Source organism: Lipotes vexillifer, unplaced genomic scaffold (assembly GCF_000442215.2).
Source record: "Lipotes vexillifer unplaced genomic scaffold, Lipotes_vexillifer_v1.1 scaffold545, whole genome shotgun sequence".
NCBI lineage: Eukaryota > Metazoa > Chordata > Mammalia > Artiodactyla > Lipotidae > Lipotes > Lipotes vexillifer.
In genome coordinates, this window is record NW_006779129.1 from 517,635 (window position 1) to 531,715 (window position 14,081).

At 40.7% G+C, this 14,081-nt stretch overlaps 1 pseudogene; it reads left to right on the top strand.

Moving 5' to 3' along the window:
• The window catches only part of LOC103084668 (histone-lysine N-methyltransferase SUV420H1 pseudogene), a 13,834-nt pseudogene extending 3,385 nt beyond the window's left edge, over positions 1-10,449 (top strand).
• Positions 10,450-14,081: the final 3,632 nt, after the last annotated feature.

The window sequence follows — 14,081 nt, forward strand, 5'->3', positions numbered from 1 at the left end:
AAAAAAAAAAAAAAAAAAAAAACCTTATTGCGAGAAAAAATGCTAGCCATTATCTGAGGCTTTAGTGAGTTGTAGTAGTAACATCAAAGACTGCTGATCACATATCACCATAACAAGATAATAATGAAAAAGTCTGAAATATTGCAAGAATTCCCCAAATGTGACAGACATAAAGTGAGCAAACGTGCTTGGAAAAATGGCGCTGATAAACTTGCTCGATGCAGGTTTGCCACAAACCTTCAATTTGTAAAAACCAAAACATCTGCAAGGTGCAATAAAGTGAAGTGCATTAAAATGAGGTATGTGTGTAATTGCTCTAAAAGAGCCCCAAAACATCCGTTTGTGGTTAAACAAACAAACAAACAAACAAGGCAAGACCTCAAAAGAGACTTAGGAGTTGGATTAACATTATAAAAGTAAAACCTCGTAAGAAACTTAGGTGTTGGATTAATATTATAAAGGATATAAATTTCCATTCAACAGCCACTATCAAATTTTACACAAAAACTAAATAGGTGTTCTTATCTTTGTGGGTCACAGACTCCTTTAAGAGTCTGGACAGTTTCACCTGACACATATGCAGATTACTCATATACAGAAACCATAGTCCTCATTAATTCAGGGGGTCCATCTATGGAACTGACTCTGGATTAAAAACTCCTGCACTTGAAGAATGACCATTAGAGTACAAAAAATAAAAAATAAAGAAGACAAAGAGTGTTGATCTCATTATATTATTCACTGTTGTGTTGGAAGCCAATGCAATAAGACAGTAAACAGAAACAAAATGTAAGTCTTGGAAAGGAAGAGATAGGAACTGTCCTTATTAAAGATGGGACTGTCTACCTAGAAAATCCAATAAAATCAATTGAACAAAGTTTAGGGGAGAGAGAAAGGGATATTCAATGAGGCAATTATAAGAAAAAAAATACACAAAAATCTACAGATCTTCTATCAGCAACAGCCAATTAGGAAACGTAATGGAAAAAATACTATTCACACTAGCAAGAGAAACAACTTAAATCCAAGGAATAAACTTAATAAGACTCTATGGATGTGCAGGACTTATGAAAAAGAGTCCAAAAATTTCTAAGGAACACAGTGGAGAGACAAACCTTGTTTTTGCATGACAGACACAATATTTAAGAATATCAGTTATTTCTAACTGAATCTATAATTGAATGTAATTTGGATTAAAATTTCCAATAAAACTTTTTGCTTTTTTTGCCATTACGTGTTGACAAAATGAATCTAAGATTTACCTGGAAGAAAAAGTAAGAGTAGCTGAGCAAAATAAAAAATGAAGGGTGATGAAACTTGTGTTATCAAGTGCAATAATGGAATACAAATACAGTAATAAAGCATTAGTGGTTTTGGTGCTGGAATGGCCAACAGACCACACAGCAGTGGCATAACACCATATGAGAACTGAGGAAATGAGACGGCTGCTTTTCAGAGCACTGAGAGAAGGCTGGGAAAAGGGGTCACGATGTGATTAGAAATAAAGTAATCCCACCTCACACAGTACACCCAAATAAAGTCCAGGAGAAGTTAAGTAACTGAGTGTAAAACATGGACCAAAAAGTCTTTGAAGGGAATAGAAAAGATGAAATGACAGTGAAATGTCTTATGATTACTCTGCACCAGACACTATGCTACATCTTTTCTTTTAACCCTCACAAGAGCCCTTGTGGATAGCACACTGGTGCTATTATAATCCCCAATTCATAGATGAGGAAACTGAGGCTGAGACAGGTAACTTGTCCTCGGTGCTCAGGTAATAGCTGAGATCCAAATCCAGGCAGCATGGTTCTGAGTCCACACTCATGATAACTGGGCTCCCACATATCACCTTCGTTAAAACAAAACAACATGAGCAGAGTGGAAACATACCAAGAGCCAGGCAACCATATTCCCAATGCATGATCAAGATTTCATATTCTTAAGGTTTAAAAATTTTGATGGCCTATTATTGTGTAAATGTTTACAAGTGTAATATATTTTAGTTGTTTTAAACTTTTTATTAATATATAATGTCCTTCTTTGCCTCTTGTGACTCTTTTTGATTTAAAGTCCATTTTAATCTGGTGTTAGTATAGCTACGCCTGCTCTCTTTTGGTTCCTATTTGCATGGAATAACATTTTCAATCCATTCACTTCAAACCTATTTGTGTCTTTGGTTCTAAAATGAATCTTTTGTAGACAGCATATAGTTGGATCTCATTTTTTTAACATCCATTCTGCCAGTCTCTGTCTTTTGCTTGGACCGCTTAATCCATTTACAGTTAAAATAACTACTGATAAGGAGAGACTTACTTCTGTAGTTTTGCTATTTGTTTCCTATGTAGTTATAGCTTTTTTGTTCCTCATTTCCTGCATTATCTGTTTTCTTTTGTGTGCAGCTGATTTTTGTTGTAAAACATTTACATCCCTTCCTCATTTCTTTTTTTTTTCTTTCTTTTTTTTTTTTGCAGTACGCGAGCCTCTCACTGTTGTGGTCTCTCCTGTTGTGGAGCACAGGCTCCGGACGCGCAGGTTCAGCGGCCATGGCTCATGGGTCTAGCTGCTCCGCGGCATGTGGGATCTTCCCGGACCGGCGCATGAACCCGTGCCCCCTGCATCGGCAGGCAGACTCTCAACCACTGCACCATGAGGGAAGCCCCCTCATTTCTTTTTGTGCATATTCTTTTGGTACCTTCTTTATGGTTACTATGGGATTGCATTTAACATTCTAAAGTTATAACAATATAATTTGAATTTATGCCAGTTTAACTTCAACAACACATAAAAAAATCTGCTTCTTTAAAAGCTCCCTCCCTATCCCTTTCAGTTATTGATGTCACAAAATTACATCTTTACACATTTTGTGTCCCAAAACACAAGCAAATGTTATTTTTAATGCATTGGTCCCTTAAATTATGTAGAAAACAAAATGTGGAGTTACAATAATGCTAGTTTTAAGAAGAACAGAGCTGGACGAATCATGCACCCTGACTTCAGACTATACTACAAAGCTACAGTAATCAAAACAGTATGGTACTGGCACAAAAACAGATACATAGATCAATGGAAAAGAACAGACAGCCCAGTGCATAAACCCATGCATGTATGGTCAATTAATCTATGACAAAGGAGGCAAAAATATACAATGGAGAAAAGACAGTCTCTTCAATAAGTGGTGCTGGTAAGACTGGACAGCTAAATGTAAAAGAGTGAAACTAGAACATTCTCTAACACTACATACAAAAACAAACTCAAGATGGATTAAAGACCTAAATGTAAGACCAGATTCCATAAAACTCCTAGAGGAAAACATGGGCATAACACTCTCTGATAGAAATCACAGCAATATTTTTTTGGCTCTATCTCCTAAAACAAAGGAAATAAAACCAAAATTAAACAACTGGAACCTAACTAAACTTAAAAGCTTTTGCACAGCGAAGGAAACCATCCACAAAACGAAAAGACAACCTACTGAATGGGAAGAAATATTTGCAAATGATATGACCAATAAGGTGTTAATATCCAACACATATAAACAGCTCATACAACTCAACACCAAAAACACAAACAACCCAATTAAAAAGTGGGCAGATTTCATCAAGGAAGACATACAGATGGCCAAGAGGCATATGAAAAGATGCTCAACATCACTAATTATTAGAGAAATGCAAATCAAAACTACAATGAGGTATCACCTCACACCAGTCAGAATGGCCATTATCAAAAAAGCTAGAAACAATAAATGCTGGAAAGGGTATGGTGAAAAGGGAACCCTCCTACACTGTTGGTGGGAATGTAAATTGATACAACCACTATGGAAAAACAGTATGGAGGTTCCTTAAAAAAGTAGGAATAGAACTACCATATGACCCATCAATCCCACTACTGGGCATATACCCTGAGAAGACCATAATTCAAAAAGAGACATGTGGGCTTCCCTGGTGGTGCAGTGGTTGAGAGTCCGCCTGCCGATGCAGGGGACGCGGGTTCGTGCCCCCGTCTGGGAAGATCCAAATGGAACCTAATGAGACTTAAAAGCTTTTGTACAGCTAAGGAAACCATAAACAAGATGAAAAGACAGCTCTCAGAATAGGAGAAAATATTTGCACCCTGAGAAAACCATAAAAAAAAAAGAGACATGCACCACAATGTTCACTGCAGCACTATTTACAATAGCCAGGACATGGAACCAACCTAAATGTCCATCAACAGATGAATGGATAAAGAAGATGTGGCACAGATATACAATGGAATATTACTCAGCCATAAAAAGAAATGAAATTGAGTTATTTGTAGTGAGGTGGATGGACCTAGAGTCTGTCTACAGAGTGAAGTAAGTCAGAAAGAGAAAAATACCGTATGCTAACGCAGATACATGGAATCTAAACAAACAAACCAAAAAGGTACTGATGAACATAGTTGCAGGTCAGGAATAAAGAAGTAGGTATAGAGAATGGACTTGAGGACATGGGATGGGAGGGTGAAGCTGGGGTGAAGTGAGAGTAGCATCAGCATATACACATTACCGAATGTAAAATCATTGGCTGGTGGGAAGCAGCAGCATAGCACAGCGAGATGGGCTCCGTGCTTTGCGATGACCCCGAGGGGTGGGATAGGGAGGATGGGAGGGAGGCTCAAGAGGGAGGGGATATGGGGACATGTGTATGCATATGGCTGATTCACGTTTTTGTGCAACAGAACCTAACACGGTATTGTGAAGCAATTATAAAAAAAAAATGGGCAGAAGAACTGAATAGACATTTTTCCAAAGAGGAAATGGCCAACAGGCACAGGAAAAGATGCTCAACATTGCTAATCATCAGGGAATTGCAAATCAAAACCACAATGAGATATCACCTCACACCTGTCAGAATGGCTATCATCAAAAAGAACACAAATAACAAATGTTGGTGAGGATGTGAGGAAAAGGGAACCCTCATGCACTATTGATGGGAATGTAAGTTGGTGCATCCTTTGTGGAAAACAATATGGAGGTTTCTCAAAAAACTAAAAGTACAACTACCATATGACCCAGCAATTCCACTCTTGGGTATATATTAGATTAATAATTTAAAAAAATGTATTAGTCTTTCAAATCATGTAGAAAAAAAAGCGAGTTACATGCCATTGTTACAATGATTATTGTTATAATAATAGCTTTATAATTGCTCATGTATTTACCTTTACTGAGAGCTTCATATTTTCATATGACTTCAAGTTACTGTCTAGTGTCCTTTCATTTCACCTGCAGGACCCTCTTGAGCATTTCTTACAGGGCAGGTCTAGCAGTAATGGACTCTTTCAGCTTTTGTTTATCTGGGAATGTTTTAAGTTTGCCCTCACTTTTGGGGGACAATTAGGATGGATATAGAATTTTCAGGCAACAGGGTTTTTTCCATTTAGCATTCTGAATATATCAACACCCTGCCTTTGGTCTCCAAAGTTTCTGACGAGAAATCTTCTGGTAATCCTATTGAGAATCCCTTGGATATGATGAGTCACTTCTCTCTTGCTGATTTCAAAATTCTCTCTTTGTTTTTGTCTTTTGACAGTTTGATTACAATGTGTATCAGTGTGAGTCTCTTTAAGTTCATCCTACTTGTCTTGGATGTTTATATTCATGTCATTCATCAAATTTGGGAAGCTTCTTCACATATTTCCTCTGCCCCTTTCTCTCTCATCTCCTTCTGGGACTCTCAAAACAAGTATTCACGTCCTTTAGGTTCTGTTCACTTTTCTTTAATCTTTTTTCTTTCTGCTCCTCAGACTCATAATTTCCATTGTCTTATCTTCAACATCACTAACACTTTCTTCTGTCTTCTCAAATTGGCCTTTGCATCCCTCTAATAAGTAACTAAAAGTCATTGTATTCTTCAGCTCTATTATATCGTTTTGCATTCTACCTAGGTTTTCTATTTATCGATATTTCTATTTTGTTCATACATTATTTTCTTGACTTTCTCCGCATCTTCCTTTAGTTCCTTGAGCATCTTTAAGATGGCTGTATTAAAGTCTTTGTCTAGTAGATCCACCATCTGGTTTTTTTCAGGGACAGTTTTGGTTGGTTTATATTTTTTCCTTTGAGTGGGCCATACTTTCCTGTTCCTTTGTTTGCCCTTTGATTTTCTGTTAAAAACTGGACATTTGAATCTAAAATGGTAACTCTGGAAATCAGATTCTTCTCCTTCCCTAGGGTTTGCTGTTCTTGATTGTTTGTTTTCATTTTTGTTTTTGATTGTCGTAGGCTGTCTCTGTGCCAAGGTTCAGCCTGAGGAGTAAAGGTAAGGTCTTCTCATTTCCTTCCTGAGCCTGCACTTTCCCCCAGGCATGTGCAGTTCCTGTCTAATTTCCCCTGTATATGCAGTTTCTTTTGAATGTCATAATCTTCAACGTCTGGCTCCCAAAAGGAGAAAAAGAGAAAAATGAATGGGGGAAAAAAGGTGCCAGCCCTTTAAATCTCCTGGAAGTCAATTCAACCAGAGAGGGAGAGGCTTGCAATGATGAGGAGAAGTGTAACAACAGTGGAAGCCTTAATAAATTTAAAAAGAAAATAACATAAAATGTATCTTCTCTAATCACAATGGGATGACTTTAGAAGTCAGTAACAGAAGGAAAACTGAAAAATTCACAAAATTGTGGGAATTAAAAAACTCACCCTTAAGCAACCAATAGAATAGGTCAAAGAAGAATCACAAGGGAAATTAGAAAATACTCAGAGACTGACAAAAATGAAAACAAGACACAGCAAACATAGGAAACACAGTAAAAGCAGTATGAAGAAGAAAATTTACAGCTACAAATGTTCACATAAAACAGCAAGAAAGATCTCAAATTAACAACCTAACTACCTTTACAGCTTAAGGAACTAGAAAAAGAACAAATTAACAGCTAGAAGAAGGAATGAAATAATAAATACTAGAGCAGAGATAAATGAAATAATAGAAAAACAACAGAGAAAAATCAATGAAACCAAAAGTCAATTCTTCAAAAAGATCAACACTGACAAATCTTTAGCCAGACGGACAGAGAAAAAAGAGAATATATACTCAAATTACTAACATCAAAAATGGAAGTGGGAAATCAGTACTGACTCTACAGAAATAAAAAGAATTATGAGAGAGTTACTATAATCAGTTGTTTGCCAACAAATTAGATGACCTAGATGAAATGGACAAATTCCTAGAAACACAAAACCTACAAAGACAAAACCATGAAAAAATAGAAATTCTGAACAGACCTGTAATTAGTAAGGAGTTTGAATCAGTAATTGAAAATCTCCTGTCAAAGAAAAGCCCTGGACCTGATGGCTTTACAGGTGAATTCTAGGAAGCATTTAAACTAGGAAGCATTAATTCTAGCAAGCATTGAACTAACATCAATACTTGTCAAACTTTTCAAAAAAATTGAAGAGGAGGGAATACCCCCAAACTCATTCTATGAAGTCAGCATTACCCTGATACCAAACCCAGACAAAGACACTACAAGAAAAGAAAACTACAGACCAATATCCCTTATCAACATGGATACAAAAATCATCAACAAAATATTAGCAAGCAGAATTCAACAGGATAGAAAAAGGATTAAACATCATGACCAAGTGGGATTTATTCCTGGAATGCAAAGATGATTCAACATATGAAAATCAATTAATGTAACACACCACGTTAACAGAATGAAAGAAAAACCCACATGATCATCTCAACTGATGCAGAAAAATCTTTTGATAAAATTCAATATCCTCTCATGATTAAAGAATTCAACAAACTAGGAATAGATGGAAACTACCTCAGTATAATAAAGGACATTTATAATAATCCCACAACTAACATCATACTCAACTGTGAGAGACTATAGGCTTTTCCTCTAAGGTCAGGAACAAAGCAAAGATGCCCACTTTCACCATTTCTATTCAACATAGTATTGGAAGTCCCAGCCAGAGCAATTAGGCAAGAAAGAGAAAAAAAAGGCATTCAAACTGTAAAGGAAGAAGTAAAATGATCTCTGTTCACAGATGATATGATTGTATAGGTAGAAAATCCTGAAGAGTCCACAAAAAGAAACTGTTACAATAAATGAATTCAGCTAAGTAGCAGGAAACAAAGTCAACACACAAAAATCAGTTGCATTTCTATACACTAACAATGAATAACACAAAAAGGAAAATAAGAAAACAATTCCATTTACATTTGCATCAAAAGAATAAAATACTTACAAATTATTTTTACCAAAGAAGTGAAAGACTCACTCAAAAATGTAAAACATTTATGAGAGAAATTAAAGAAGATATAAATAAATGGAAAGATATTCTGTGTTTATAGATTGGAAGAATTAATATTAAGATGTCAATACTACCCCAAGTGATTCACAGATTTAATGGAATCTCCATCAAAATCTCAATAATGACTTTTGCAGAAATGGAAGAAACCACTCTAAAATTCGCAAAGAATCTCAAGAGACCCTGAATAGCATGAACAATTCTAAAAGAGAAGAACAAACTGAGGAGCAAACTTCCTGATTTCAAAATTTACTACAAAGCTACGCTAATCAAAACAGTATGGCACTGGGATAAAGGGACATCTAGACAAATGGAATAGAATAGAGCCCAAAAATAACCCTCACGTGTGTAATCAAACAATTTTCAACAAGGCTGTCATGACCATTCAGTGGGGGAAAAGACAGTCTTTTTCAACAAATGGTGCCAGAAAACTGGATATCCACATTCTAAAGAATGAAGTTGGACCTTACCTCACACCATACACAAAAATTAACTCAAAACGAATCCATGAATTAAGTGTAAGACCCAAATTTATAAAACTTCTAGAAGAAAACAGAAGGCAAAACTCTTCACAATACTGGATTTGGCAATGCTTTCTTGAATATGACACCAAAAGCACAAGCAACTAAATAAAAAAGTAGGCATACTGGATTTCATGAAAATTTTATAAATTTGTGCATCAAAAGACACTATTCAGCCTGGTCTAGGGCACTCCTTTTCGTGTCCTTCCACCAGTCACGGGCGGGGTCTGAGTGGTTCACTGGGGGTGGAGATGCATCTTTGGGGAGGGCAGTGAGGCTCTGGGGCTGTGAGGGGAGGGCAGCCTGGTACCAGAGGCGGCAGCGAAGCCTCAGAACACGAGGCTTCGGGACCCAGGATGAGGAGTCCCCAGGCCAGCTGCTGCCTTTGGGACCCCAGGGTAGCACAAGAGGCGAGGTTATTGTAATTCAGGATGCGAAGGGCACAGTAGATATGTACCATCTTCTGGAATGTCTACCAAGGAACTCTGAAAATGATGACCTAGCAACCAGTTTGGTTCTTGATCCCTATTTCGGTTTTCAAACACACAAAACGAATACCAGCTTTCAGTCTCTTACAGGAAGGCAAGAAGAACTAAAGGAAGTGATCGAACATTTTAAGAAAGATGAGCACTTGGAGAAAGCCGTCAAATGTCTGACTTTGCAACAACAAAAATGATGCAGGAGGAGTAACTAAGCCTGTCACCACAACTGCTGAGCCTGTGCTCTAGAGCCCGTGAGCCACAACTACTGAGCTCACACGCCACAACTACTGAAGCCCACATGCCACAACTACTGAGCCTGCGCTCTAGAGCCCGTGGGCCACAGCTACTGAGCCCACGTGCCTAGAGTCCATGCTCCACGACAAGAGAAGCCACCGCAATGAGAAGCCCGCGCACCTCAACAAAGAGTAGCCCCTGCTCACCGCAACTGGAGAAAGCCCACGTGCAGCAACAAAGACCCAACACAGCCATAAATAAATAAATAAATAAACAAAATAAATTTATAAAAGAAAATGATGCAGGAGAATTTATTCAAGGAGCACGTATTTATTTACTTGTGAATGCTTGCAACTGACAGTGGATTTGAAATAATGCCTTGTAACAGATACTCATTAGAACAAAATAGAGCCAAAATAATTGCAACAAAAGAGTGGAAACACAATGACAAAATAGAATTACTGGTGGGTTGTGTTGCTGAGCTTTCAGCAATTGAGAACATCCTACTTGGACCCAGAGAAAACGACTTCAGTGCTGTGTGTTCCAGAAGGAAAAGGCGTGCTCAGCTCGCCTTGGTCCTGCTACACTTACAAACCATGACTGCAGACCAAGTGTGGGTTTGTGTCAGTTGGCCAAGACACAGCAAGTGCGAAGGCTCTAAGAGATACTGAACCTGGAGAAGCAATTCTTGTTACTATGGAGATGGGTTTTTTGGGGCAATAATGAGTTCTGCGAGTGTTACACTTGTGAAAGATGGCAAGTGGTGCTTTTAAATCCAGAGCGGGACTGCTTGCTTCTGCTCCTGTTATCAATAGAAAATACGGACTCAGAGAAACAGTAAACCTTTAAATAGGCTTAAAAAGTTAGGTGACAGCAGTAAGAATTCAGTCAATCTGTCAGTTCTAACACTGATGCAGATACCACTCAGGAATAAAAACAAGGCAAGGTCGTCATACATTTGAAAGAAACCTTTCCACGGTGTTAGTTTCTCTGTGATGATGCTGTCAGGTCCCATGAGAAGACAAAGGACGAGGTGGCGTCACACAGGCACACACATGTTCCACGCCTGGCCAGTCTGTTAGGCTGGATGGTGGACTTGGGGAGTTCATAGCGTCTGGCCTCAAGGCTCCCCCACCCCCTTTTTACAACTTGCTTGCCTTTTTCAAAATGAGCTGACGCAATTCACCAAACCACCAGTTTCCAGACTCAGAACTGTGATAGAGGAGCATTCTGAATGTTGCTCTACTATGACGTGTTGTAACAGCCACTCCTCACAGTAGCAAGAGAGGTGAAGAGGAGAAAGAAGTGAGCTCTAAGGCACCAGTGGTGAGTGTGGGTAGAACCTAATGGAAACTGGAGAAAGACAGAATGAAGAATAAAGAGAAAAGAGAGAAGAAAGCCTAAACAAGCAAAAGAAAACGCATCATGTTTGTGGAGGTTTGAAGTCCTGGAATCACTGTGATCGCTACTGTTTTGCATCTGGGTGACACCAGTTTTCTCTAGTTGTCCCTAAAGCAGTAGCCTCTTCAGTCTGACTTGTCTCTGACAGGAATAAAGTTTAAAAGTTTTCACCCGATGGTCCCCACAGCGTGCCTGTTTTGGCACTGTAAACGTCCACACATACCTCTCAGCACGTAAGTACCGTCTGAGGTCTGATGATTTCGGCTCTTCTCCGTGTCTTCAGATGTCTTCAGCCCAACTCTGGGTGCTCCCCTCCACTACAGAAGAGCCCAAAGAAAAGGGAGGGTGTCTCCCACGATGGTGACTGTCACTGCCGTGAAGTCTGACTCTACCTGCTGCTGGGGGTCAGAGGCCAGGGCTAACCTCTGCTGTGGAAAAGTGATACTGTGTTCCCATTCCAGTCTTTAACGTCCAAAGTGAACAAAGACGGGCAGTCAGTCTGTCACTTACCACTGACTGTTGGTTTTCATAATAAATGCAGAACAATACGAAAGAGACACTATCCTGAGAGTCAAAAGGCAGCCTACATAACTGGAGAAAATACTTGCAAATCATAGATCTGATAAGGGATTAATATCCAGAATATATAGAGAACTGAAACTCAACAACCAAAGCCCCAGCAACCCGATTCAGAAATGGGCAAAGGGCTTGAACAGACATTTCCCTAAAGAAGTTATACCAATGGCCAATAAGCACATGAAAAAATGCTCAACACCGCTAATCATTAGGGAAATGCAAATCAAAATTACGATATCACCTTACACTCATTAGGATGGACAGTATCAGAAAACAAGAAATGTTGGAGAGATAAGGGGAAAATGGAATTGTTGGTGGGAATGTACAAATGTAGAGCTGTATGGAAAATAGTATGGTGGCTCCTCAAAGAATAAAAACAGAATTACCATATGATCTACCAGTTCTGCTTCTGGGGATATAGAGACTCAAAGGAATTGAAAGTTGGGTCTCAAAGAGATATTTGTACAACAATGTTCATAGCAGTATTACTCAGAACAACTAAAATGTGGAAGCAACCCAGGTGTCCATCGATGGATGAATGGATAAGCATAATGTGGTCCATTCATACGATGGAATATTATTCAGCCTTGAAAAGGAAGGAAATTCTGACACATGCTATGACATGGATGAAACTTGAGGACATTATACTGAGTGAAATAAGCCACACACAGAAAGACGAATACTGTATGATTCACTTATATGAGGTACTTTGAATATTTCAGAAATCATAGCGACAGAAAGTAGAATGGTGGTTGCCGGGGGCTGGGGGAGGGGGGATTAGGGAGTTCGTGTTTAATGGGACAGAGTTTCAGTTTTACAAGATGAAAAGAGTTCTGGAAATGGATGGTGGTGATGGTATCACAATATGAAGGTACTTAATATCACTGAACTATACATTTAAAAATGGTTCAGATGGTAGATTTTATGTTATGTGTATTTAACCACAATTTTGAAAACTTAGGGAAAAAAATCTCTTACAAAGTAGTAAAAAATGAGCACCCATTAGGAAGATGGGGAAGATGAGGAAAGTAACAGCAGTACAAATGGTCAGTGATCGAGCTGCACAAAAACCAAGGACATTCAGATAAACCGACAAGGCACCATCCCTCATCTATGAAACTGGCAAATAGGACAGAAATAGGACAAATAGGCAAATAGGACAGAAAACCAGACACTGTCCACAGCCAGAGCACCAGGGCCCGTCTCCACTCCTCTGATGGCTCTGACAACAGGTTTGGAAGCCTTGACACTTTTCAGAACTTTTGACCCAGACTCTTCTCTCCAAGGTGCAGCCCCCCACAGCTGGGATGCCCACCCTCCGTCTGCCCGTCACAGGGTCTACAGTGGGTCCCCGGAGGCTAACCGCTGGCGGGGCGTGGGGATGCCGGCCTGTTCACATCTCCAGGGCGGAACTGCACCCAGTCTTTGCAGGGTGTTGCTTTCTGATTTGGCCCAATCCCAGCACATGCCTCAGGGCGGGGGCCGGCCCCGCAGGTCCTGTTCAGTGGGCAGCACCCCACGAACCCTGCTTCTTTGCAGGTGTGCCCCACACCAGGGTCCCCCGGCTTTGCACAAATGTTTGAAAGGAGCCACAGGAAGGAGAGACCCACTGGAACACGGGGCCATGTTTAAAGGAAAAGTATCAAACTATTTGAGTTTTTCTTAAAATAATCACAAGAGCTAGGTTTCCCAGCACTGTAAAGCACTCGTGGCCACAAGCACGGTCTCCCTATACCCTGTGCACCTAGAGACCTTGTTCTACAGATGAAAAAGCAGCGCCAGAGAGGAGGCTGGGCTTGGCCCACACCCTTTGCTGAGGCCCCGGGAAGACCCCTGGGTCCTGCTCCTCTCCCAGGCACCGGCCCATCCCAGGGAGCTCATCTGACACCTGAGGGACCTCAGGCGGGCCTGCTGCCCAACAGAGCTGCCTGTGCTGGCTGGTGATGCAGAGCCTGCTGGGCGTGGATGTGCCCTGCCTGGTGCAGGGCCGCACTCCACCCGACCAGGTGACCCAGCGGCTGGAGACTGGCTTTCACCTGGATGTTGCCTTCGCTGTAGTTTCCACAGTGGACATGCCCAACAACTGCCCCCAACCTGCCACAGTCTTCACAGGCCTCCCAGGTCACTTTCATCAGCCCAGGGTGGCAGCTTCCCAGTGGCCAGAGTGGCCCAGTGGCCCACTGAGACCCACGTCCTGCCAAGGGGACACATCTGTGCCCTTTGCATCCAGCCCCTCCGGTCACCTATGCCCCGGGGGCCCAGGCCCTCTCCCCCGACCAGCTCTCCTGCCTCGGAATGACAGAAGGAAGGCAGACCACTTTCCTCCCTCCTGGGAGCCCCCAGTGCCCGTCCAGCCTCCTGGCCCTGGTGAGGCAGACAGGGAATAAACCCCAACGCAAGATGGCCTCCAAGCCAGAACTCCTTTACTGGAAACGAAACCCAGGGAAATCTGTGCACCTCAGCCCTCCTTCTTTTTGGGTGTCCCTCTACAAGTGCAGATCCTTCCCTTGGGGACAGTTGGGTGACCTGGGGGTGCGGGGGCCATCAGCTTTCTCCCTGGGTTCAGGGGACCATTCTCCCGGGCCCCCC